This window comes from Oncorhynchus clarkii, chromosome 11 (assembly GCF_045791955.1).
Source record: "Oncorhynchus clarkii lewisi isolate Uvic-CL-2024 chromosome 11, UVic_Ocla_1.0, whole genome shotgun sequence".
NCBI classification, from domain to species: Eukaryota; Metazoa; Chordata; class Actinopteri; order Salmoniformes; family Salmonidae; genus Oncorhynchus; species Oncorhynchus clarkii.
Genome location: NC_092157.1, coordinates 35,552,979 through 35,576,450, shown reverse-complemented (window position 1 = coordinate 35,576,450; position 23,472 = coordinate 35,552,979). Strand labels below are relative to the sequence as shown.

The 23,472-nt window shown below is 42.4% G+C and overlaps 1 pseudogene; it reads right to left on the bottom strand.

Annotated features, from left to right (window-relative positions):
• Positions 1-17,783: 17,783 nt before the first annotated feature.
• Positions 17,784-23,324, bottom strand: LOC139420501 (nuclear receptor-binding protein-like; annotated as a pseudogene).
• Between the last annotated feature and the right edge of the window lie 148 nt (positions 23,325-23,472).

Below are 23,472 nucleotides of genomic sequence, written 5' to 3'. Positions count from 1 at the left end.
TCTCCTCCCCTTCGTCTACACTGATTTGAAGTGGATTTAACAAGTGACCTCAATAGGGGATTTTTGCTTTCAACTGGATTCACCTGGTCAGTCTGTCATGGAAAGAGCAGGTGTTCTTAATGTTTTGTACACTCAGTGTATGTAAATGAATGTGTGAATGAGGATCTCACTAATTGATTGTACATACATGATTTTAGTTTGTGAGTGTGTGATATGGGGGTTGGAGAGTTTATTTCGACATTATAAAGAAAAAACATAAACAATGGCAATGCTGGTATTTTGCATTGAGCCTTGTTGTTGGCAAAGCACATCATTGTCCGACCTTTGCCTGTCGCAGATGCACCTCCCCCGATTTCACTCCTCGACTTTCATCTGTAGTCAATTGCTTCTGCCTTACCGCTCAAATGAGCCCATTGTCATGGGGCAGAGAAATTTGCTGATGTTGCAGCTTTAACATGAATCCAAGTCGATTTGGATAAAAGTGTGTGCTTATTAACCTCTAGTGACACCCCATCCCGGGTCCGGGAGCGTAATCATCGACTGACACTAATTAGCATAACGCAACAGACATAAATATTACTAGAAAATATTCCTATTCATGAAAATCACAAGTGAAATATAATGAGACACAGCTTAGCCTTTTGTTAATCACCATGTCATCTAAGATGATCAAAATATGCTTTACAGCCAAAGCAAGACAAGCATTTGTGTAAGTTTATCGATAGCCTAGCATAGCATTATGTCCAGCTAGCAGCAGGTAACTTGGTCACGAAAATCAGAAAAGCAATCAAATTAAATAATTTACCTTTGATGAGCTTCGGATGTTTTCACTCACGAGACTCCCTCTCTCTTTTTTCGAAAAAGATTATTTTTGTAGGCGAAATAGCTCCGTTGGTTCTTCACGTTTGGCTAAGAAATCGACCGAAAATTGCGGTCACGAAAACACCGAAAAATATTCCAAATTAGCTCCATAATATCGACAGAAACATGGCAAACGTTGTTTATAATCAATCCTCAAGGTGTTTTTCAAATATCTATTCGATAATATATCCACCGGGACAATTGGTTTTTCAGTAGGACCGATTGGAAAAATGGCTACCTCTATTTTTACGCGAGAATCACTCTGAGAGCCATCAGGTGACCACTTACACAATGTAGCCGCTTACGGGTATTCTTCAACATAAATGCGTAAAACTACGTCACAATGCTGTAGATACCTTGGGGAATACGTAGAAAAATCTGGTTGATAGCCCATTCACTGCTCAATAGGGACGCATTGGAACGCAGAGCTTTCAAAACATGAGGCACTTCCGGATTTGATTTTTCTTAGGCTTTCGCCTGCAGTATCAGTTCTGTTATACCCACAGACAATATTCTTACAGTTTTGGAAACGTTAGAGTGTTTTCTATCCTAAGCTGTCAATTATATGCATATTCTAGCATCTTGTCCTGACAAAATATCCCGTTTACTTTGGGAACGTTATTTTTCCAAAAATGAAAATACTGCCCCCTAGTCACAAATATCCTGCAACTACACACGTTCTTCCATGAGGCAGTGAGAAAACCTATTCTAATCAACTTGCCAAAACTATAGTTTGCTAACAAGAAATTTGCGGAGTGGTTGAAAAATGAGTTTTAATGACTCCAACCTAAGTGTATGTAAACTTCCGACTTCAACTGTAAATAATAGTGGAGTAATGTGAATACCAATATCCCCGTGAGCCTCCCAGGCTGATGTTGCCTAGGTTTAAGAACAGAAATTGTAGATTAATAATATTACATTTTATTGTATTACACACTGTAAATATATTACACAGATGCCTCGGCCAAAATGTTTTTAACCTGTTGTTGTTAGTAATATTCATAAATACAAAATTAAATTAAATGTTTTATTTTATTTTTATCTGGCCCAGCCACAGACCCCCTGCAGTTCCTCCCCAGGGTCCCCCTGAAAAACATGGGCCTGGGAGGATCACAGGTACTGTATATTGGTATCCACCCCAAAAATTATTTTTCAAATGAATACATTTTAGTCATCCTGTCGACACTCTTATCCACAGCAACTTACAGTTAAATACATTGTTTTACTTTTTTCTGTCCTGGTCTCCCATGGAACTCAAACCCACAACCCTGTCATTGCAAGCACCATGTTCTACCAACTGAGCCTTGAATTCCAAAAAATTGCTTTACTGCAACTGTGGTTTGTGTCTACTATGATTTCCCTTTGTGGCCAATTCAATTGCATCCATTCTGTTACAGATTTCTCGGTCACTCTGTTACCTTTTTGATAGTTCTACCTTTACTTGTTACTTCTATGAACTTTACTGATCCATTCTCTTCATGAGGAAGAGAGATCAGAACATATATTTATGACATGGAGTTTTGGTAACAGAATGACAAGACACTAGGCAATATTTTTTATATTTACAGAAGGGAAATCATTCAGAAAAATTTAATATAAATGTTGATATTAGTTGGCAGGGGTCTGTACTTCAACATTATTGTTAATACCGTTTTAAGTATTTTTCTAGAAGATGTTTTTTAAGAACCCTTTTCCATCTGTGTGACCAGAAATCAAAGCCTTTGCTTATTCCTAATTTTGGAGATGGAAAGTGTTTAAAAAAATGTATCTATGTCTTAATTTCCCAAAAATATAGACGCTTAGCTTTCATTTGACACCAAATTTGATATGCTTCTATAAACTTCACATGTTGGTGCCCTTTTGCATGGAATAGACCATGATGCAGTAGAGTAGACCCGTGATATAGACAGTGTTGGGGAAGCTACTCTGAAAATATAAGCCCAAGTCGTACATTCTAAGAGCAAGTCAAGTTGAGTCACGAGTTTAAGTCAAGTCTCAAGTCAAGTTATTAAAATATATAAACATGCAACGACTTTTTCAACTAAAAATCTTTGCTATTTATTATTTTGTCTACAACACATTTTGATTAGTCTATTTTAGTCTATTTTGATTAGTCTAATATGGACCATCTAGTCATAAGGGCAGGAAATCAGCAGAATGCAATGCAGAATGCTCAGCGTGTAGATTTATTTACAGGTCTTAGTGATGCTATATCATACAAAATATGTGTATATTTAAAAAAAAAAAAATTTATTTATTTTTTTTATTACCCCTTTTTCTCCCCAATTTCATAGTATCCAATTGTTGTAGTAGCTACTATCTTGTCTCATCGCTACAACTCCCGTACGGGCTCGGGAGAGACGAAGGTTGAAAGTCATGCGTCCTCCGATACACAACCAACCAAGCCGCTGCTTCTTTAACACAGCGCACATCCAACCCGGAAGCCAGCCGCACCAATGCGCCGGAGGAAACACCGTGCACCTGGCCACCTTGGCTAGCGTACACTGCGCCCAGCCCGCCACAGGAGTCGCTGGTGCGCGATGAGACAAGGACACCCCTACCGACCAAGCCCTCCCTAACCCGGGCGACGCTAGGCCAATTGTGCGTCGCCCCACGGACCTCCCGGTCGCGGCCGGTTACGACAGAGCCTGGGCGCGAACCCAGGACTCTGATGGCACAGCTGGCGCTGCAGTACAGCGCCCTTAACCACTGCGCCACCCGGGAGGCCTAATATACAAGTATTTTGACCAAATAGTATACACAGGCAATAGCCCAAAAGAAATAGCCTCTGTATCAGACTTAACCTGTCCTATCTGAACGGACAAAGGTAGAGGGCAAGACTGTACAGCCTCTCCTTGACAAACCAAATCGATTCTGTCTAACAAGAGCTCAAACAAGTAGGCCTACATAATAATCACTTGGCCCCCAGGACCATACAATTATCCAATTGGCAATTACAACTAATAATCTGGTTTTACAATGTAAAACGCAATTTCCACATCCATTGTTAGATTGGTACATTTGTCTTAATCAGACTTAATGATTATTAATGAGATGTATTCTATTTATATGCGGAATGAGGCTTGCACGCTCCTATTATGCACAACCAGAATGACAGACCTAGGACACAGACACACGGACCTCCGACTTAACCCGGGAAATATGAACAAAGGAAACCATACATTGAATTAAATAAATATAACTTCTACCTCATGAGTCTCGTGAATGTCCATGTGCACAACAAACATCACGACCACTCAGCGTATAGGAAATGGTTGGCTAAATTAAAATGTATCATAGGCCTATCAAACATAAAACAGACATGTCTACTTGTTGCAAATAAACAGTAGAGGGATGGAATGATGAAACGCTAGCAATTATTGTAGTATGGTGGCGACCCGTCATTCATGGCAGGTGGGGCAGATATACCTTATTTATGTAAGTATTCAGACCCATTGCTATGAGACTCAAAATTGAGCTCAGTTGCATCCTGTTTCCATTGTTCATCCTTGAGATGTTTCTACAACTTGATTGGAGTCCACCTGTGGTCAATTAAAATGATTGGACATGATTTGGAAAAGCACACACCTGCCTATATAAGCTATCAACCAAGCCATGAGGTTGAAGGAATTGTCCATAGAGCTCCACTGAAGGTCCCCAAGAACAAAGTGGCCTCCATCATTCTTAAATGGAAAAAGTTTGGAACCACCAAGACTATTTCTACAGCTGGATGCCTGACTATGCAATCGAGGGAGAAGAGGTTTAGTCAGGGAGGTGACTAAGAACCCGATGGTCACTCTGAGCTCCAGAGTTCCTCTGTGGAGATGGGAGTACCTTCCAGAAGGACAACCATCTTTGCAGCACTCCACCAATCAGGCCTTTGTGGTAGAGTGGCCAGACGGAAGCCACTCCTCAGTAAAAGGCACATGACAGCCTTCTTGGAGTTTGCAAAATAGCACCTAAAGGACTCTCAGACCATGAGAAACAAGATTTTCTGGTCAAACCAAGATTGAACTCTTTGGCCGAACGCCAAGTGTCACAACTGGAGAATATCTGGCCCCCTCCCTACAGTGTAGCACGGTGGTGGCAACATCATGCAGTGGCGATGTTTTTCAGAGGCCAGGACTGGATCGAGGGAAAGATAAATGGAGCAAAGTACAGAGAGCTCCTTTATGAAAACCCTCTCCAGAGTGGTCAGGACATCAGGCTGGGGCGAAGGTTCACCTTCCAACAGGACAACGACCCTAATCACACAGCCAAGACAACGCAGGGGTGGCTTTTAGAGAAGTCTCTGAATGACCTTAAGTGGCCCAGCCAGAGCCCGGACTTGAACTCGATCGAACATCTCTGGAGAGAACTGAAAATAGCTGTGTAGTGACACTCCCCATCCAACCTAACAGCTGGAGAGGAATATGCAGAGAAGAATGGGATAAACTCTCCAAATACAGGTGTGCCAAGCTTGTAGTGTCATACCCAAGAAGACTTGAGGCTGTAATCGCTGCCAAAGGTGCTTCAACAAAGTACTGAGTAAAGGGTCTGAATATTTATGGAAATGTGATATTTCAGTGTTATTTTATACATTTGCAAAAAATTCAAAAAACCTGCTTTTGCTTTGTCATTATGAGGTATTGTGTGTAGATTGAGTAAATAAAAACATTTAATACATTTTAGAGAATGTTGGAACATAACAAAATGTGGAAAAAGTCAAGGGGTCTGGATACTTTCCAAATGCACTATATATTTTGGGGGGTTGCTGTTGTTGCCTGTTTTGCATGTTATTTTGGCATTCATTCGTGCCACATATCAGTTTGCAAACACTGTTTAAAAAAAAATTGAGTTAATAAAGCTTCATACAAACATGGTCTCTTTTTTGCTTTCTTGAGTAAAGCAGCTCTAAAATGCAGGTGTTTCAGCCTAGGTCAGTGCTTTCTGTGTTGGTGGGGGAGCTAGCAGAAAATACTCAAGGTCATATACTCAAAAAGACTCAAGGTCATTGGCCACAGATAAAATGACGTCAAATCACGTTATATCTACCGTAGCTTTGATTGGACTGATCATGTCAACATCATACTCACAAAATCTTAGCTAGCAAGCTAGACAAGCAGTCATCGTTATGAATCTCATCGACAATCTACTAGCAAATACCTTTCAATCCTTGTCATATGAAGAGAAAGTATATAAAACGTATCGGTGCTCATCAGCCATTGGACAGGAACATTACATAACAAGTTGGAAATTGCAAATTCAACAATGAGTGGTTTGGAAGGAATCAGTGGCTAACTGCAAGCTTTGCAAAGCAATCACTAGCCTGCTATTCAATGGAGTGGGTGTGTGGCCCAAGTCTGGGTTTAAGGGTCTGTTTTCCAAGCTTAAAAGGATAAACATTCACATGCAACACCATGGGCCAGAAAAGGTTGAATACATTGGCCATGCTGTCAATCCAGCATGACTTCTGCCGCGTTCAAAACAACTGGAAACTCGGAAATCTCCGATTTCATTGAGTTCAAGTCAGAAACAAGCTCCGACTGGGAAAATACGTTTCGAATGGTCATTCATCTCTGAATTCCAAGTCGGAAACTCTGGCATCTTTCTCGAGCTCCGACCTGAGGACCACTGCCATCATGATTCTGATTTCCCAGTTGTCTTGAAAGCACCATTCATCCAGAGAATGCCAGACTTTGATGACAAAGTTAAATGACAAAATTTGCCCACAAGAAGGACCGCTGCGCCACCTTCCTATTCAAGTGAGCACAGATCAACAAGGTGAGTCCAAAAATGTATTGTATGCTGCTGCATAAAATATGTAATATGCAAGGGAGATATGTATTCTGTACCTAAGAAAGTAATACTAAGTGACAGTATGCTGTGTTAGTTGCCCATTTGTCTCACCCTAACAATTTGGTCCCTTTTTCCCTCATAACTTAGCCTACTGTTCTGACTTGGTGGTGCACATGTACCCTATAGCCTGTTTTAGAGAAATTCATTGTCTGCTTATATGCCCCCTTTAATTATCCTACGGTTCTCACTTGGTGTACAGATAGAATGCTGTAAGAACAGCCCATGTTTTGAATTCTGTTGCTGTACATTTGGAAAGTGCTGAACAAATAGTTACAGTGCCTTGCGAAAGTATTCGGGCCCCCTTGAACTTTGCGACCTTTTGCCACATTTCAGGCTTCAAACATAAAGATATAAAACTGTATTTTTTTGTGAAGAATCAACAACAAGTGGGACACAATCATGAAGTGGAACGACATTTATTGGATATTTCAAACTTTTTTAACAAATCAAAAACTGAAAAATTGGGCGTGCAAAATTATTCAGCCCCCTTAAGTTAATACTTTGTAGCGCCACCTTTTGCTGCGATTACAGCTGTAAGTCGTTTGGGGTATGTCTCTATCAGTTTTGCACATCGAGAGACTGAAATTTTTTCCCATTCCTCCTTGCAAAACAGCTCGAGCTCAGTGAGGTTGGATGGAGAGCATTTGTGAACAGCATTTTTCAGTTCTTTCCACAGATTCTCGATTGGATTCAGGTCTGGACTTTGACTTGGCCATTCTAACACCTGGATATGTTTATTTTTGAACCATTCCATTGTAGATTTTGCTTTATGTTTTGGATCATTGTCTTGTTGGAAGACAAATCTCCGTCCCAGTCTCAGGTCTTTTGCAGACTCCATCAGGTTTTCTTCCAGAATGGTCCTGTATTTGGCTCCATCCATCTTCCCTTCAATTTTAACCATCTTCCCTGTCCCTGCTGAAGAAAAGCAGGCCCAAACCATGATGCTGCCACCACCATGTTTGACAGTGGGGATGGTGTGTTCAGCTGTGTGCTTTTACGCCAAACATAACGTTTTGCATTGTTGCCAAAAAGTTCAATTTTGGTTTCATCTGACCAGAGCACCTTCTTCCACATGTTTGGTGTGTCTCCCAGGTGGCTTGTGGCAAACTTTAAACGCTTTTTATGGATATCTTTAAGAAATGGCTTTCTTCTTGCCACTCTTCCATAAAGGCCAGATTTGTGCAATATATGACTGATTGTTGTCCTATGGACAGAGTCTCCCACCTCAGCTGTAGATCTCTGCAGTTCATCCAGAGTGATCATGGGCCTCTTGGCTGCATCTCTGATCAGTCTTCTCCTTTTATGAGCTGAAAGTTTAGAGGGACGGCCAGGTCTTGGTAGATTTGCAGTGGTCTGATACTCCTTCCATTTCAATATTATCGCTTGCGCAGTGCTCCTTGGGATGTTTAAAGCTTGGGAAATCTTTTTGTATCCAAATCCGGCTTTAAACTTCTTCACAACAGTATCTCGGACCTGCCTGGTGTGTTCCTTGTTCTTCATGATGCTCTCTGTGCTTTTAACGGACCTCTGAGACTATCACGGTGCAGGTGCATTTATACGGAGACTTGATTACACACAGGTGGATTGTATTTATCATCATTAGTCATTTAGGTCAACATTGGATCATTCAGAGATCCTCACTGAACTTCTGGAGAGAGTTTGCTGCACTGAAAGTAAAGGGGCTGAATAATTTTGCACGCCCAATTTTTCAGTTTTTGATTTGTTAAAAAAGTTTGAAATATCCAATAAATGTCGTTCCACTTCATGATTGTGTCCCACTTGTTGTTGATTCTTCACAAAAAAATACAGTTTTATATCTTTATGTTTGAAGCCTGAAATGTGGCAAAAGGTCGCAAAGTTCAAGGGGGCCGAATACTTTCGCAAGGCACTGTATATTGACTACGTCAGTCCTAGCTCGCTCATTAATGTCTAAATCGAAATTACGGATTGCCTCTTATCTGCTCATTGTTCCCTTATGTCACCGTTTGTACATCTCAGGTGTCAGTAGAAACCACATGTTTAAGCAAGTCAACCATATCAGCTATGTTTTTTCAAAAGGCAGTACATGAGGCTGAATTAACTGTTTGGCTTCCAGACAAGGCTCTGCTGATAGCCTGGTGTAGCAGTGGTAAGGATTATCTCCATGATGCTGAAAAGAAAGCTCTACTGTTGGGACAGCTTTATGTAGGCCCTAACAGTTTGTGGGCACCGTTTGTCATCGTTATAGCGCAATTAATGTATTGTTTAGTATTGTGTTGGGTAATGGCTTTTCTGACATGCATCTACACATTTTGGGGGGAGTTTGCCCCATCAAGATATACAAGCAAAGATTGCCTCTTGTGGTATTAGATGGAATTCAGATTTACCACACAGGGCATATGCATTTAAACGTGTGAAAGCAAGAACAACATTTCAACAAGAGAAAAGAAAGCACTCTCCACTGGCGGGAGTTTGGAGAGCGCAAGTGAAGAGCCGTGCCTACGGTGCTTCTTCGTCACTGTAATAATTCATTTTAAACAAATTCCAAATGCAAGCTTCATAAGTAAATGATCACTTTCAAGCAATTGTTACATACCAAAATACCAGTAGGCCTATGTTAGTAATTGTCTCTGGCTTCTGTCTCTGGCTGCGTAATCCATGTAGACTCTGTGCCACAAAATGAGTGACCAAACATTACAAAACCTGTCTAGATAAAGTCATCACTCTTAAGTCAAAGTCGAGGCCCGAGTATTGAGCCTTCAAGTCTGAAGTTATTTTATTTCTATCAAATTGAGTCTCAAGTCATCAAATGTGTGACTGGAGTCAACAACTCTTCAAACTAGGGCTGCAGTCCAAACATGTTATTTTTACCCCCTCAGCCCTCGTGCTAGCCACTTTCCCTCAGGGGAATCCCCGTCAAAATTGGAGGTCCAATTCACAAACGCTGCGCCCTCAGCCCTCGATTTAGCTCAAGGGAGCGAGAGAAGAACTTTGATCACTTGTGGGGTTGATATGACCCACAATTCAATGCAAACTGTAGTCACGTGTCAAACTCTGGTGGCTGCGTTTTGTGTTTATTTATTTATTTACTTAACTAGGCAAGTCAGTTAAGAATAAATTCTTATTTACAATGACGGCTTACTAAAAGGCAATAGGCCTCGCCATGGCTCGCTACCCTTCAAAGGAATCCGGAAGTTCCCAAAGACAGTTTTTCCGAGAGGATCTGAAGCCACCCGAGTTCCCTTGTGAATCATCAACGACGGGTGAGTTGGATACTCCTGAGCCTATGCAATTGGGAAGAGCCAGGTTCTTGGTTGGGGAACGCTCACGTAGGCTGAGTTCTAACTGCTGTCTGTACTGTGGAGGGCCAGGATATTATATAGCTACCTGCCCTGTTAGGAAACCCTTGTCTCTGGTGGGTACAAGTACTCTGGTGAGCCAGACTGGGAGTTCCCTAATTCCCATCACTGCACACTTTTTTTTGTGCTTTTGCTGTGGGGAGACCAATCTAAGTCTCTCCTAGTGCTCATTGACTCTGGGACTGATGAAAGTTTTATGGATGCTACTATTGCTACTGAGTTTGGTATTCCCAGTCTGCCTCTCTCAGTTCCCATGGATGCTAGGGCACTGGACTCTGTAGGTGGAGTCACCTATAGTACTGTGCCCATTTAAGGGTTTCATGTATCCACAGACCATACAGTTCCTCCTCATTGAATCTCCCCGTGTTCCTGTTGTCTTGGGATTTTCCTGGCTCCAAAAACACAACCCTGTTATTGACTGGACCATGAGCTCCATCCTGGGTTGGGGCCTATTTTGCCATTCCCACTGTCTTCAAGCAGCACAGCCTTCCCCGAGACGTCTTCCTCAGGACGTTAGCAAGGCTTCGGATGTTTCTGCCATTCACACTGAGTACCATGACCTCCTTGAAGTTTTCAGTAAGGCACGTGCTACTTCCCTTCCTCCGCACAGTTCTTATGATTGTGCCATTGATCTTCTCCCAGGAGACCAAGGCTATGGAGGAGTACATAGAGTCACTGGCTACTGGGGCCATCCGTCTGTCTGCATCACCTGCCGGCGCAGGGTTTTTCTTTGTGAAGAAGAAGGACAAGACCCTGCGTCCGTGCATTGACTACCAGGGACTGAATGACATTACTGTTAAAAATCGTTACCCCCTACCACACCTCTCCAGGGGCCACCATTTTTTCCAAGCTGGATCTTCGGATTGCCTATCACCTGATTCGGATACACAAAGGGGATGAGTGGAAGACAGCCTTCAACACAGCCAGCGGACATTATGAGTATCAGGCCATGCCGTTTGGACTCACCAATGTCCCCGCTGTCTTCCACGTTTTTGTAAACGCTGTTCTCCGGAACATGCTAAACCGTTTGTGTTCGTCTACCTTGACGACATCCTGTTTTTACCCCAGTCTGCCCAAGAACATGTTCTTCATGTCAGGCAGGTCCTTCTGTGCCTCCTGGAGAACCAATTGTTCATGAAAGCTGAAAAGTATGAGTTCCACCGCTCTACAATCGCCGTTCTGGGATATGTCATTGCTGAGGGTAATGTCCAGATGGATCCTGGAAAGGTGAAAGCAGTGGTGGATTGGCCTCAACCTACGTCCAGGGTGCAGTTGCAACGTTTCCTTTTTCAAACTTCTACCGCAGGCCTGGTGGGCTCTCTTGTTTACTAGACTCAACTTCACCATTTCCTACTGCCCATGGACAAAAAATGTGAAGCCTGACACTCTCTCCTGCCTATACAGTTCCTCTGCCACACCCTCGGTCTCCAAAACCATTCTCCCTAACTTATACATTGCAGCCACAGTGGGTTGGGGTATTGAGATCCCTGGTTCACAAGGCACAATGCTCCCAGCCTGAACCGGAAGGGGGCCCGGCTAACCGTCTGTTTGTCACTAACTCAGTCCGGTCCCGGGTTCTGGAATGGGCTCATTCCTCCAAGCTAACCTGTCATCCAGGTTCTCGCCGTAGCATTCCTCTGACAACGTTTCTGGTGGCCCACAATTGTTCCTGATGTCTCTGCCTTCGTCGCCGCATGCACGGTGTGTGCCCAGAATAAGACTCCATGGCAAGCCTCTTCTGGCCTTTTTCCGCCACTACCGGTCCCTCATCGTCCCTGGTCCCATATTTCTCTGGACTTTGACACTGGGCTTCCCCTGTCTGATGGCAACACCATCATTCTGACAGTAGTGGATCGGCTCTCTAAGGCCGCTCATTTCATTCCTCTTCTCAAACATGCCTCGGCCAAGGAAATGGCCCAGCTCATGGTGCAGCACGTCTTCTGGATTCATGGTGGATATGGTTTCCGACCGGGGTCCTCAATTCTCATCTCAGTTTTGGAAGGCGTTCTGCATTCTTATTGGGGCTTTGGCCAGCCTATCCCCCGGATTCCATCCGCAATCGAATGGTCAGTCGGAGCAAGCTAACCAGGACTTGGAGACCACCCTAAGATGCCTGGTCTCAACCAATCCCACTACCTGGAGCAATCAACTGGTCTGGGTGGAGTATTCCTGGAACACCCTTCCCTGTTCTGCCACGGGACTTACCCCATGGAGCACTCAGAAGGGGAATCAGCCTCCTCTCTTCCCAGAACAAGAACCAGAAGTCAACGTACCCTCGGCCCAGATGTTCATCTGCCACTGTCGATGTACCTGGAGAAGAGCTCGGGTAGCACTTCTCGAGACCAACTCCAAGTATTGTCAACAAGCGGACCGCCGCCACACTCCAGCTCCCTGCTACCACAGAGGGTATGACTGTCTACATGGGACCTGCCCCTTCGGGTAGTCTCGCAGACTGTCCCCCATTTCAAGGTCCGTTTCCCATCTCTAGAATCCTTAGATCCACTGCTGTCCGTCTCTTGTTACCCCGTACCCTCCGTATTCACCCTACCTTTCATGTGTCTAAGATTAAGCCCGTGTCTCACTGTTCTTTGTCTTTTTTTCCCAGACCCACCCACCCCTTCCCGTGTCATTGACAGCCATCCGGCATACACGGTAAAACGCCACCTGAGTGTTCGACCACGGGGCAGGGGTTTCCAATACCTGGTTGACTGGGAGGGCTATGGCCCAGAGGAGAGGTGCTGAGTTCCCCTAGAGACATCCTGGATCCAGGCCTCATCGCCGACTTCCACCACCGACACCCCGGTCAACCAGGTATGTGCCCAGGTAGGACGCCAGGTGGAGCCCTTGGGGGGAGGCAGGGGTACTGTCACACCCTGATCAGTTTCACCTGGCCTTGTGATTGTCTCCACCCTCTCCAGGTGTTGCTTATTTTCCCTGGTGTATTTATCCCTGTGTTTCCTGTCTCTCTGTGTCAGTTCTTCTTGTATGTTCAAGTCAACCAGCGTGTTTTTTCCGTGCTCCTGCTTTTCTATTAACTTCTACTAGTCCTCCCGGTTTTGACCTTTGCCTGTTTTCTGGACTCCATTCCCGCCTGCCTGACCATTCTGTCTGCCCTGACCTTGAGCCTGCCTGCCATTCTGTACCTCTGGAACTCTGAACTGGTTTTGACCTTTTGCCTGTCCATAACCATTCTCTTGCCTACCCCTTTTGGATTGTTAATAAACATCTTGGACTCTAACCATCTGCCTCCTGTGTCTGGGTCTGGGTCTCGCCCTGAGCTTCATAAACATATATTTGGGGATTCTGAAATGTTTTGGAATAAATTACCAAACTATAAAACTAGCTTGCCAGCTATGGGTAATTAGCTACCTGACAGGAGTGCTAGCAAGCTACGTTAGCGTGCTAGGTACATTAGTAGCTTTAGGTTGATTGTTTTTAAGCTCAACTTCAAGATTTCCACCAAGGACGTTGCCTCTCCGATCAGCACTCTCTCTCGCTTGTTCAAGTGACATTTAAGGTAAACTCGGATGTGACGATGTAAAACGTCATTCAAGGACTGAGGGTTTAGGGCAGAGGGCTGTCTACTTTAAGTTTGATCGCAGCCTAGGACAGTTACTGTTAACCATTAGGCTGGTATGGCATATGAAAACGAGGTCCGTATTCATTAGGGCACATCGTAGCAAAACTTTTTACAACGGAAACGATAAAAGGGTTTGTTATTGGAAATGTTTACATAGTCCCTCCCTGTTTTAATACGTTTTCTTTTGTTTGGTGCCAAATGAATACAACCCTGTGTATTTGATCACTACGTTTAGACTAACATAGAAAACATTTAGACTAACTTCGACACGTTTTTTTCTCGACCCTGAATGCCATTTGTGTTAGAAGAAAATGTGTTATGTATTTACACCCGGGGAACCTTTTGCAGGACAAATAGATCACGGAGAAGGAGTTATTTTCAAATGTCAGGGTAAAAGCCACCTGTAATTCCCAGCCTCCAGAACTGTAAACCAATTTAGAAAATGGATGAGAAGAGATGGGTAATGTCCTGGGGAGAAAAACGTAATGTTGAGGTTTTTGGGAGGAAAACACACCGTAATCTGAAAATGGTAAATGATGCCCCATGGTTTGTCTTTCTCTCTCCCTCTTCCCCTTCTCGTTTTCTCCCTCTCTATCTTTGATCTGCAGTTCTGCTTGATCTACCCCAAGGCCTGTGCCCTTGCTGATAATTATCTGGTCCCACACTAACTTTTGCTCTCCTCCCTCCCATCCATCCTTTTCTCTCTACCTCCTCCCTCAATTGTTGATGTATTGTGTGCTGTGCAGTGGGCATGCACTCTATGGTCCGATTGGCTCTAGCACCAGCCATAAACGTCCAGGCATCCCATAATGCACCGTCAGCGTTTTGGAGAGATGATCACCTGTTCTTCAGGGCCACATATCAAACAAGAAGCCCTGCTGACTGGCTGCACTAAGGCTAAACTCACCCGGGTCACGGCCACAACCACACATATTGCTTTGTTAACTGGGCATTTTGTCGTTATTAGTTTAGACATTGATTTGTTATGGATGTTTGATATACAGTGTACTGTAAGTTAGTTCATTTTACAGGTTGGTAAATGTGAAATATGCCTGCATACTGTACTTATGAATGTCTTGGTGACATGCTCAGCTGTTTTATTTTATCCAACTCGTGCGTCGCAATGCAAGTCAAGCATCTCCTCCTGTTGTGTCTTTGTCTTTAGACTCATTCGTTCAAGAGTAGATGATGTTTAAGATTTTATTACTCTACTCCATACTACGTGGGAGACTGGTTGGTAGAGATTATGCCTGTAGATTATTCTTCATGTCAACAAACCATTCCTGTTGCAAAGACGCATTCAGGCCTAATGGCTAGAAAACATGCCAGCGTTTTTCAATTGAAGGAGCTCCACACAGAAAACAGCAGTGAGTTCCATATTTAATCAAGGCAATTTGACACGGATTTATTGACAGCTGGCTTCTCCATTCTTCACTCTGTCTCCAGTGATTCAAACTATAGCAAAAAGTAGCCAGCGACATCTTAACTTCCGCAATACCGATACTAAAGCGAAAGAAATCTGATGAAAATATTGATGAATTAAAATTGCTCAGTCTTGCTATACCATCTGCAGCTATAGGAGTATGTCTGGCCAAGCGATACTGAACTGCTCACAACCTCAAACTATTTTCACCCAAAAAGTCAAACAAATAAAACATTTATTTGGTTAAAGTACATTTGGGGTTTGACTTGAGCTGAAGCAGCATTGATTTTCCAGGTGAGTCATAGACGGGCAGACAGATGTGTAGTATTCATATGTGTAAACATACTGAATTGTACTTGGATGCATTTTACCGCCTGTGCTATGATTGGTTAATACCACCCAAATGGTTAGGTCATGGTCAGTTTGATCCTGGTTGGCGATACGTGAACATGCCAGTTATAGCTAGCTAATAAAGAGCTACGTTTAGAAATATCCTGTAGTACTGCATTTTATTATTTTGTACAAAGTGTACAAGACATGGTGTCAGAGTAAAAGGTCTTACAAGATCGATTTTTCTGGAGTTCCTTCACCTCGAATGGACTGGGAGTCTACAAACTTACCAGATGCATGGCGTAAGTACAAACAGCATGTGGAGCGAATGTTCACGGGTCCTCTGAAGGACAGAGGAGAATAGGGAAAAACAAGACATGGTCTAAACTCCCAAGGGTCTTGGTATACTCCCAAAAGAAATCAAGACAGAACTCAACACACACACACTCCCACACACATCCCACACACACGCCGCACGCACACACACACACACAAAATGTACATCTCAATTTGGGATCTCACTGCAATTCTTCCAGGGACTAGATACAATCATCAAATGACTGGAGCAGATTGAGACTGATCTTTGACCCACACTGTTTCAATAAACATCCAGATCATAAATGAATGTCCAGCAGCAGTAGATTTGTGGGAGGATAAAAATGTAAGCTGTTCTCCAAATTGGATTACTGAATTCACACTGGCAGAGTACTCCAGCCCGCTAGTAGCAAATGTCATTTCAATGTCTATTCCATGTTGGTTCAATGTTACTTAATTGAAATGACGTGGAAATAACGTTAATTCAACCAGTCGTGCCCAGTGGGATGAGATTGAAGCCCATAGTCAGTGGACTACACCAACCAGTCAGCAAATACTACAATATTTGTGCAAGAGATGTAAATATGGTTTGAAAGATTAAAGGGGCAACCTGGCATTTTAAACATCAACAAATGCAATGGAAACATCTTAGCTAGGCTAAATAGTTAGTTGACACATTTAATGTCAATTTATAATTTTATGTTCCATGGATCGATTAATTACATGACAATGACAATCAATACGATTTTAGTTCACTGAGAATATAACGCTTTCTATTTAGAAAAACAGAATCTCTTCACTGTATTTCTTAAAACCTCTTTATAATCGATGTATTTTTCAACCTTTTGGTCTTTGTGCATTTAATCCATAGCCTTGGTAATGCAGCTCCCAATGCTCACAGGAACATATTTGTTTTTCTGTTCAGATATACTTGTCAATCATCCTTAATCTTCATCAAACACAAACATGAGGACTGTTGGAAGATAGCCATAAGGCATGAATCATGACATATGAAACACTGCAGCAGTACCACATTCTTATGATCTGTAAGAAGAACCTTTCATTATTTTATAGTGCAATCGAAGGTGTTTGCAAATGAATTGTACAAACATATATTAATCATTGGCACACGAGTCAAAACAATGAATTCCTGTTGAGGTTTTGATTTATGCGCCGTGAATGTTGTCAAATCAAATCAAATGTTATTTGTCACATACGCCAAACACAACAGGTGTTTGAAATGTTTACTTATGAGCCCTTATCCAACAGTGCAATTTTTTTTTTTAAGTAAGAAAAATGTGCTAAATAAACTAAAGGAAAAATAGTAACACAATCAAATATCAATAACGAGGCTTAAATACAAGGGCTACCGGTACCAAGTCAATGTGTAGGGGTACGGGTTAGTCAAGGTAGTTGAGGTAATATGTACATTTAGGTAGGGGTAAAGTGAATACGCATAAATAATAAACAGAGAGTAGCAGCTGCGTATGTGAAGAGTAAAGGAATGTGAATGTGTGTGTGTGTGTGTGTGTGTGTGTGTGTGTGTGTGTGTATCAATATGCATGTGTGTGTGTGTTTTCTGTTTGTGTCCATGTGTGTGTCAGTGTAGTATATGTGAATGTGTGGTTAGAGTCCAGTGAGTGTACATCAAGCCTGTGCAAAAAATAAATACGAATAAAATAAGGGAGTTAATGAAAATAGTCTGGGCAGTCATTTGATCAACACTTTAGCAGTCTTTTGGCTTGGGGATAGAAGCTGTTGAGGAGCATTTTGTTCTCCGACTTGGTGCTCCGGTACTGCTTCCGGTGCGGTAGCTGAGAGAACAGTCTAAGACTTGGGTGGCCGGAGTATTTGACAATTATTGGGCCTTCCTCTGACACCGCCTGGTATAGAGGTCCTCGGTTGCTGAAAGCTCCGCCCCAGTGATGCACTGGGCCCTACACACTACCCTCTGTAGCTCCTTGTGGTCGAATGCCGAGCAGTTGCCATACCAAAGCTGAGATGCAACCAGTGCTCTCGATGGTGCAGCTGTAGAACATTTTGAGGATCTGAGGTCCCAAGCCAAATCTTTTCAGCCTCCTATCTTGTTGTGTTTTGACTATGATAGGTCCTTAGTGATGTGGACAATAAGGAACTTGAAGCTCTCGACCCGCTGCGCTACAGCCGCGTCAATGTGAATGGGGGTGTGCTCTGCTTTCCTTTTTCTGTAGTCCACGATCAACTCCTTTGTCTTTCTCAAGTTGAGGGAGAGGTTATTGTCCTGGCACCACACTGCCATATCTCTGACCTCCTCCCTGATACAGTTCTGGATATATATTCTAAACAAGTGATTTGTACATTTTTTAATTTACATTTTAATAATTTAGCAGAAGCTCTTATTCAGAGTGACTTATAGAAGCAATTAGAGTTAAGTACCTTGCTCAAGAAAACATGGACAGGTTTGTACCAAGTCAATTCAGGGATTGGAACCAGCGACCTTTCGGTTACAGGCCCAACACTCTTAAGTGCTGGACTACCTGCCGCCCTAACAATTAATACTGACATATGATAACTGTGTTGGCTTCCTTCCCAAAAGAAGTTGCTACTGTATAGAGGGAACTAAACAGAAAGGGACTGACTTGGCAGCCCTGTAAAGGCACAGTGGCAGGGTTGAGGGAACCGTTCCTGCTGAAGAACTTGGTGAAGGCCTCTTCTAGTACATCCTGCTCTGGCCCACCTTGCTGATGAAGCCGAGTTGGACCAGCTCAACAGACAGTTCCTGTACATTATCATTGGCTAACAAATCACAGCTTACAGTGCATTCAGAAAGTATTCACACCCCTTGACTTGTTCCACATTTTGTTGTGTTACAGCCTGAATTTGAAACTGGATTACATTAAGATTTTGTGTCACTTGCCTACACACAGTACCCCATAATGTCAAAGGGGAATCATGTTTTTAGAAATGTTTACAAATTAGTTAAAAATTAAAAGCTGAAATGTCTTGAGTCAATAAGTTGTCAACCTTTTGTCATGGCAAGCCTAAATAGGTTCAGGAGTAAAAATGTGCCTAACAAGTCACATAGTAAGTTGCATTGACTCACTCTGTGTGCAATAATAGTGTTTAACATCATCTCGGTACCCCACACAATTGTCTGTAAGGTCCCTCAGTTGAGCAGTGAATTTCAAACACAGATTCAACTATAAAGACCAGGGAGGTTTTTCAACACCTCGTAAAGAAGGGAACCTATTGGTATATGGGTAAAAATAAAAAAGCAGACATTGAATATCCCTTTGAGCATGGCAAAGTTATTAATTACACTTTGGGATGGTGTATCAATACACCCAGTCACTACAAAGATACAGGTGTCTTTCCTAACTCAGTTGCTGGCGAGGAAATCAAATCAAGTTTTGATCAAATTAAATGTTATTGGTGGTATACATATATTTAGCAGATAGCATTGCGGGTGTAGAAAAATGCTTGTATAACGTGAGGGAGGACTGGTGAGGCCAATGGTGACTTTAAAACATTTGCAGAGTTTAACGGCTGTGACAGGGAGAACACTGAGGATGGATCAACAACATTGCAGTTACTCCACAATACTAACCTAATTGACAGAGTAAAAAGAAGGAAGCTTGTACAGAATAAAAATATTCCAAAACACGCATCCTGTTTGCAACAAGGCACTAAAGTAAAACTGCAAAAAATGTGGCAAAGAAATGTTCTTTATGTCCTTGTCACGACTCCTACCGAAGGTGGCTCCCCTTCCCGTTCGGGTGGCGCTCGGCGGTCGTCGTCGTCGTTGGTGTGGCGTCTGTTTTCACCTGGTTGGTGAATAAAGAAGTAGCGCTACTCTGAACTCTCTGTCTCCTGTGTCTGACTCCTTCCTCCACTACACCCCGGGCATTACAGTCCTGAATACAAAGCGTTATGTTTGGAGCAAACACAACACATGTCTGAGAACCACTCTTTATATTTTTAAGCATGGTGGTGGCTGCATCATGTTATGGGTATGCTTGTCTGGCAAGGATTAGGGAGTTTTTTGGAATAGAATGGAATAGTGTTTTGGAATGGAATAGAGCTAAGCACAGGCAAAATCATAGAGAAAACCCTAGTTCAGTCTGCTTTCTAACAGACACTGGTAGACAAATTCAATAACCTAAAACACAAGGCCAAATATACACTGGAGTTGCTTATCAAGATGACATTGAATGTTCCTGAGTGTCCAAGTTACAGTTTTGACTTAAATCGTCTTGAATATGTATGGCAAGACTTGAAAATGGCTGTCTAGTAATGATCAACGGCCAACTTGGCAGAGCTTGAAGAATTTTTAAAATAATAATGTGAAAATATTGTACAATCCAGGTGTACAAAGCTTTTAGAGACTTACCCTGCAATTGCTGTCAAAGGTGATTCTAACATCTATTAACTCAGGGTTGTGAATACTTATGTGAATGAAATATTTCAGTATTTCCTTTTTTTTGTTTGTTGCTAAAATGTCTAAAAACATGTTTTCACGTTGTCATTATGGGGTATTGTTTGTAAATGGGTGATAAAACAATATATTTAATCAATAGATCAATGAATTCATGCTGTAACACAACAAAATGTGGAATAAGTAAAAGGGTATGAATATTGTCCGAAGGCACTGCAGGTGTCTGTTCAGTTTGTCCTCCAGCTTCCACAGTAATGTCAGATAATGTTTTGCACTCTCCTCCACCGGCTCAATATTACACTGCATCTGAACAACCTTGTATGTCCGTAGTTTAGCCAGACTGTTCTCACAGACTAGACGTAACATAGTGAAGGTAAATCCAGGACACTCAAATTAGTATGATATGTTACGTTAGGTATGGTTGCGTAAGACTGAAGGTTACTTAAGGCAATAACAAAAGAAGGGTGGTTGTTCTGGGTGCATGGGTGGGCATATAACGCAAACCTCTAGCAATCCAAAGGTTGTGTGTTCGAAATGTATCACATACAATTTTAGCGAATTAGTAACTTTGCAACTACTTACTACTTTATTGCTACTTTGCAACTACTTAGCATGTTAGCTAACCCTTCCCCTAACCCTAACCCTTTTAGCTAACCGTTTCCCTAATCCTAATCCTAAACCCAACCTTAAACCTTTAACCTAACTCCTACCCTTAACCTCTAACTCCTAGAGATTGCTAATGTTAGCGTTAGCCACCTAGCTAATGTTAGCCATGACACATTGGAATTTGTAACATATCATACGTTTTGCAACTTTGTAACACATTGTACATTTTAAGAGTTTGTGAAATATCATACGAATTGTAATTCGTAACATATCATACAAAATGGATGATGGACATCCACAAATTAATACATACAGTACCATACGATACGTAACATATCACACTAAAGGGATTGTCTCAGATTGACAGAATAATACAAAATACTCTGAGACAATGTTGGTTCTGCGGGTTCTGGGGTGGGGGATTTGACAGAGGTGGTGACAATGGGCGAAATGGCAGCCCAAACGCTAGGTTGTAGATACCATTCCCGACATCCTCCAGGAACTTCTCCAGTTCCAAGTCAGGATACTGAAACAGCTTGCCCTGCACGCCTGCCTTTATCTCAGCGATGATGAGGTTGGGGTCCATGTTCTTAGTGTTCTCCTCTAAGGCATTCTCAGGGATCATATGCTGGTGGCTAACGATGCAGTGTGCAGCTAGCAGCTTCAACAGGGGCACCTAAAACAGAGCCTGGTGGAAAAGCAGCTCTCTGGCTGTAGGCCTCTTAAACAGGTCAGCCTCCAGAAACGTCTGAATAAACTCCCTCTGTAGGGGGATCTTCCAGTGACTATATGACGTTGTTGATGCCCTCCTGAAATGGGAAGATTCTCAATTTCCCTGGATCTCCAACACTGCCATCTCCAAGGCACACATCCCAAAGGAGTAGATATCCATTACAGTGGTGACATCTACAACAGTTCCATATTCAGGGGTGAAGAAGTACAGGTGTTTCTGTTCCTTTCTGCAGGTCTTCACACGGTTGTTGATGGTGTCTGGAGCCACTGATACTATCTTGATGAGTCCGTTGTGTTGGATGAAGATGGTGTCACAGGTCAAATGCACTCAATGCATTTTGAAGCAGAGGAACAGTGTGTCCCTCAAAAAGGTTCTCATACCACACATGAAAATGTAATATCCAAATGTACTACCGCCCTTGTCCCTGATACCTCTAATCAAGAAAGCTGTTATGCAGAGTAAGTCTGCGTAAGGAATGGAATCCCATTCCCTACAGGGCTCCCCATAGGGCGCTGGTCAAAAGTAGTGCACCATCGGGAGTAGGGTGCCATTTGGAATGCAACCTAAGAGATAGCGATCCAACCTTCTTCGCCTGGCTTACTTTTGGGGATATCTTTGTCAAATGTCCACTGTCACAAATTCAGGTAGACTCCGCCAGGTGACACGATCATTCATTTTTATGTGTCTGATTTGCCTGACGTTGTGAGAGCCATTTGTGATGGAAGCTGTGAAATACAGTTTCCTTAAGGTCAGGAAGATTTCAGAGCTTCAAGCCAGAGATGACTTGAGCCTTACATCAACACCTACCAGAAGAACAAGACATGGGAAGTGATCCATATTGAACTGACAAGACATTCACATTGACAATTGATACAGTGGGAAAATAAATGACAATGTCATTTCCAAGAACTATATTGCATTTCAAAATAACCCTGATTCATTTCAGCCATTGCAGTAGAACACGCTATGTGAGTACCTGGAACTGACTGGTAACCTCAATGCATGTAGTAATTGAGTACTTATGTGTTCTCTTCATATATTTTCTCAAAAAACTTAATTAACACAATTAAACGCTATTCCTGTATGTAATACATAGGGTTGCTGAAATGCCATGACATATTACCATTATTTTTACAAGCTACAAACTAGTTAACCCTTTTAAAGAAATTCTGAGAAATGTGTTAGGATGACCCCCTATCCCAGCAGATAAAACGTAACTTCCAGGAAAGTATTTTGCTGTACTTGAACAAAATACGAGGTGATCTGTTCAACCAAAGGAATTTCCTTTTTTGAGAGAAAGGGGTCTTGCAAATACGACACTTTAGAGTATGACTAAAAGCTCTTGGGCAGAAGAGAGTGAGGTTGGGAGCCATGGTGGATGCCTTATGCACCCAAGGGGGCCAAGAGGATTAAGTCAAGTCAGAGTATGACTCAGTAACCATCAGTACTGAAGCAATACAGAATAAAAGTGTACCAATCAATTATAGACATCTATGGATATGATGACTGCTAAACATTTGAAATATCTGTGCTTAAGTGCTTCAATCTGCTTCCTGTTGTTTGTGTATCTGTTGATCTTATTTGAACCGAGGACCTATCGTGCATCATATCCACTATGTAAATCACCGTGGGAACATTTTGGGCTGTATTAACTAGGTTTGACTTTCTCATTTGCTTTCTCCTCTGATTAGCTGTAATTAGTGTTTAGAGCTCATGGATCCTTGGCATCCCTCAGGCTACCCAGAAGACAACAAACCGAGACTGAGACCCAGCATTTCCACTCACATCAGTTACAGCTTGTACATGCATTTCAGGACATACACAGAGTAGCCTATATTTACCTAAGTTACAGGATAGAGGGTAGGAAATATATCACCATACGTCATATTCATATGGCACAGCATATGATTGGTCACAGTGCATAATCACATAGCGTACATACAGGACATCATCTTTGTTAGAGGGTATTTTGTGCGGCTAATAATGAATGATTGGTTCTGTGCTGGAATGATATATTATTCATGGTCAATAACT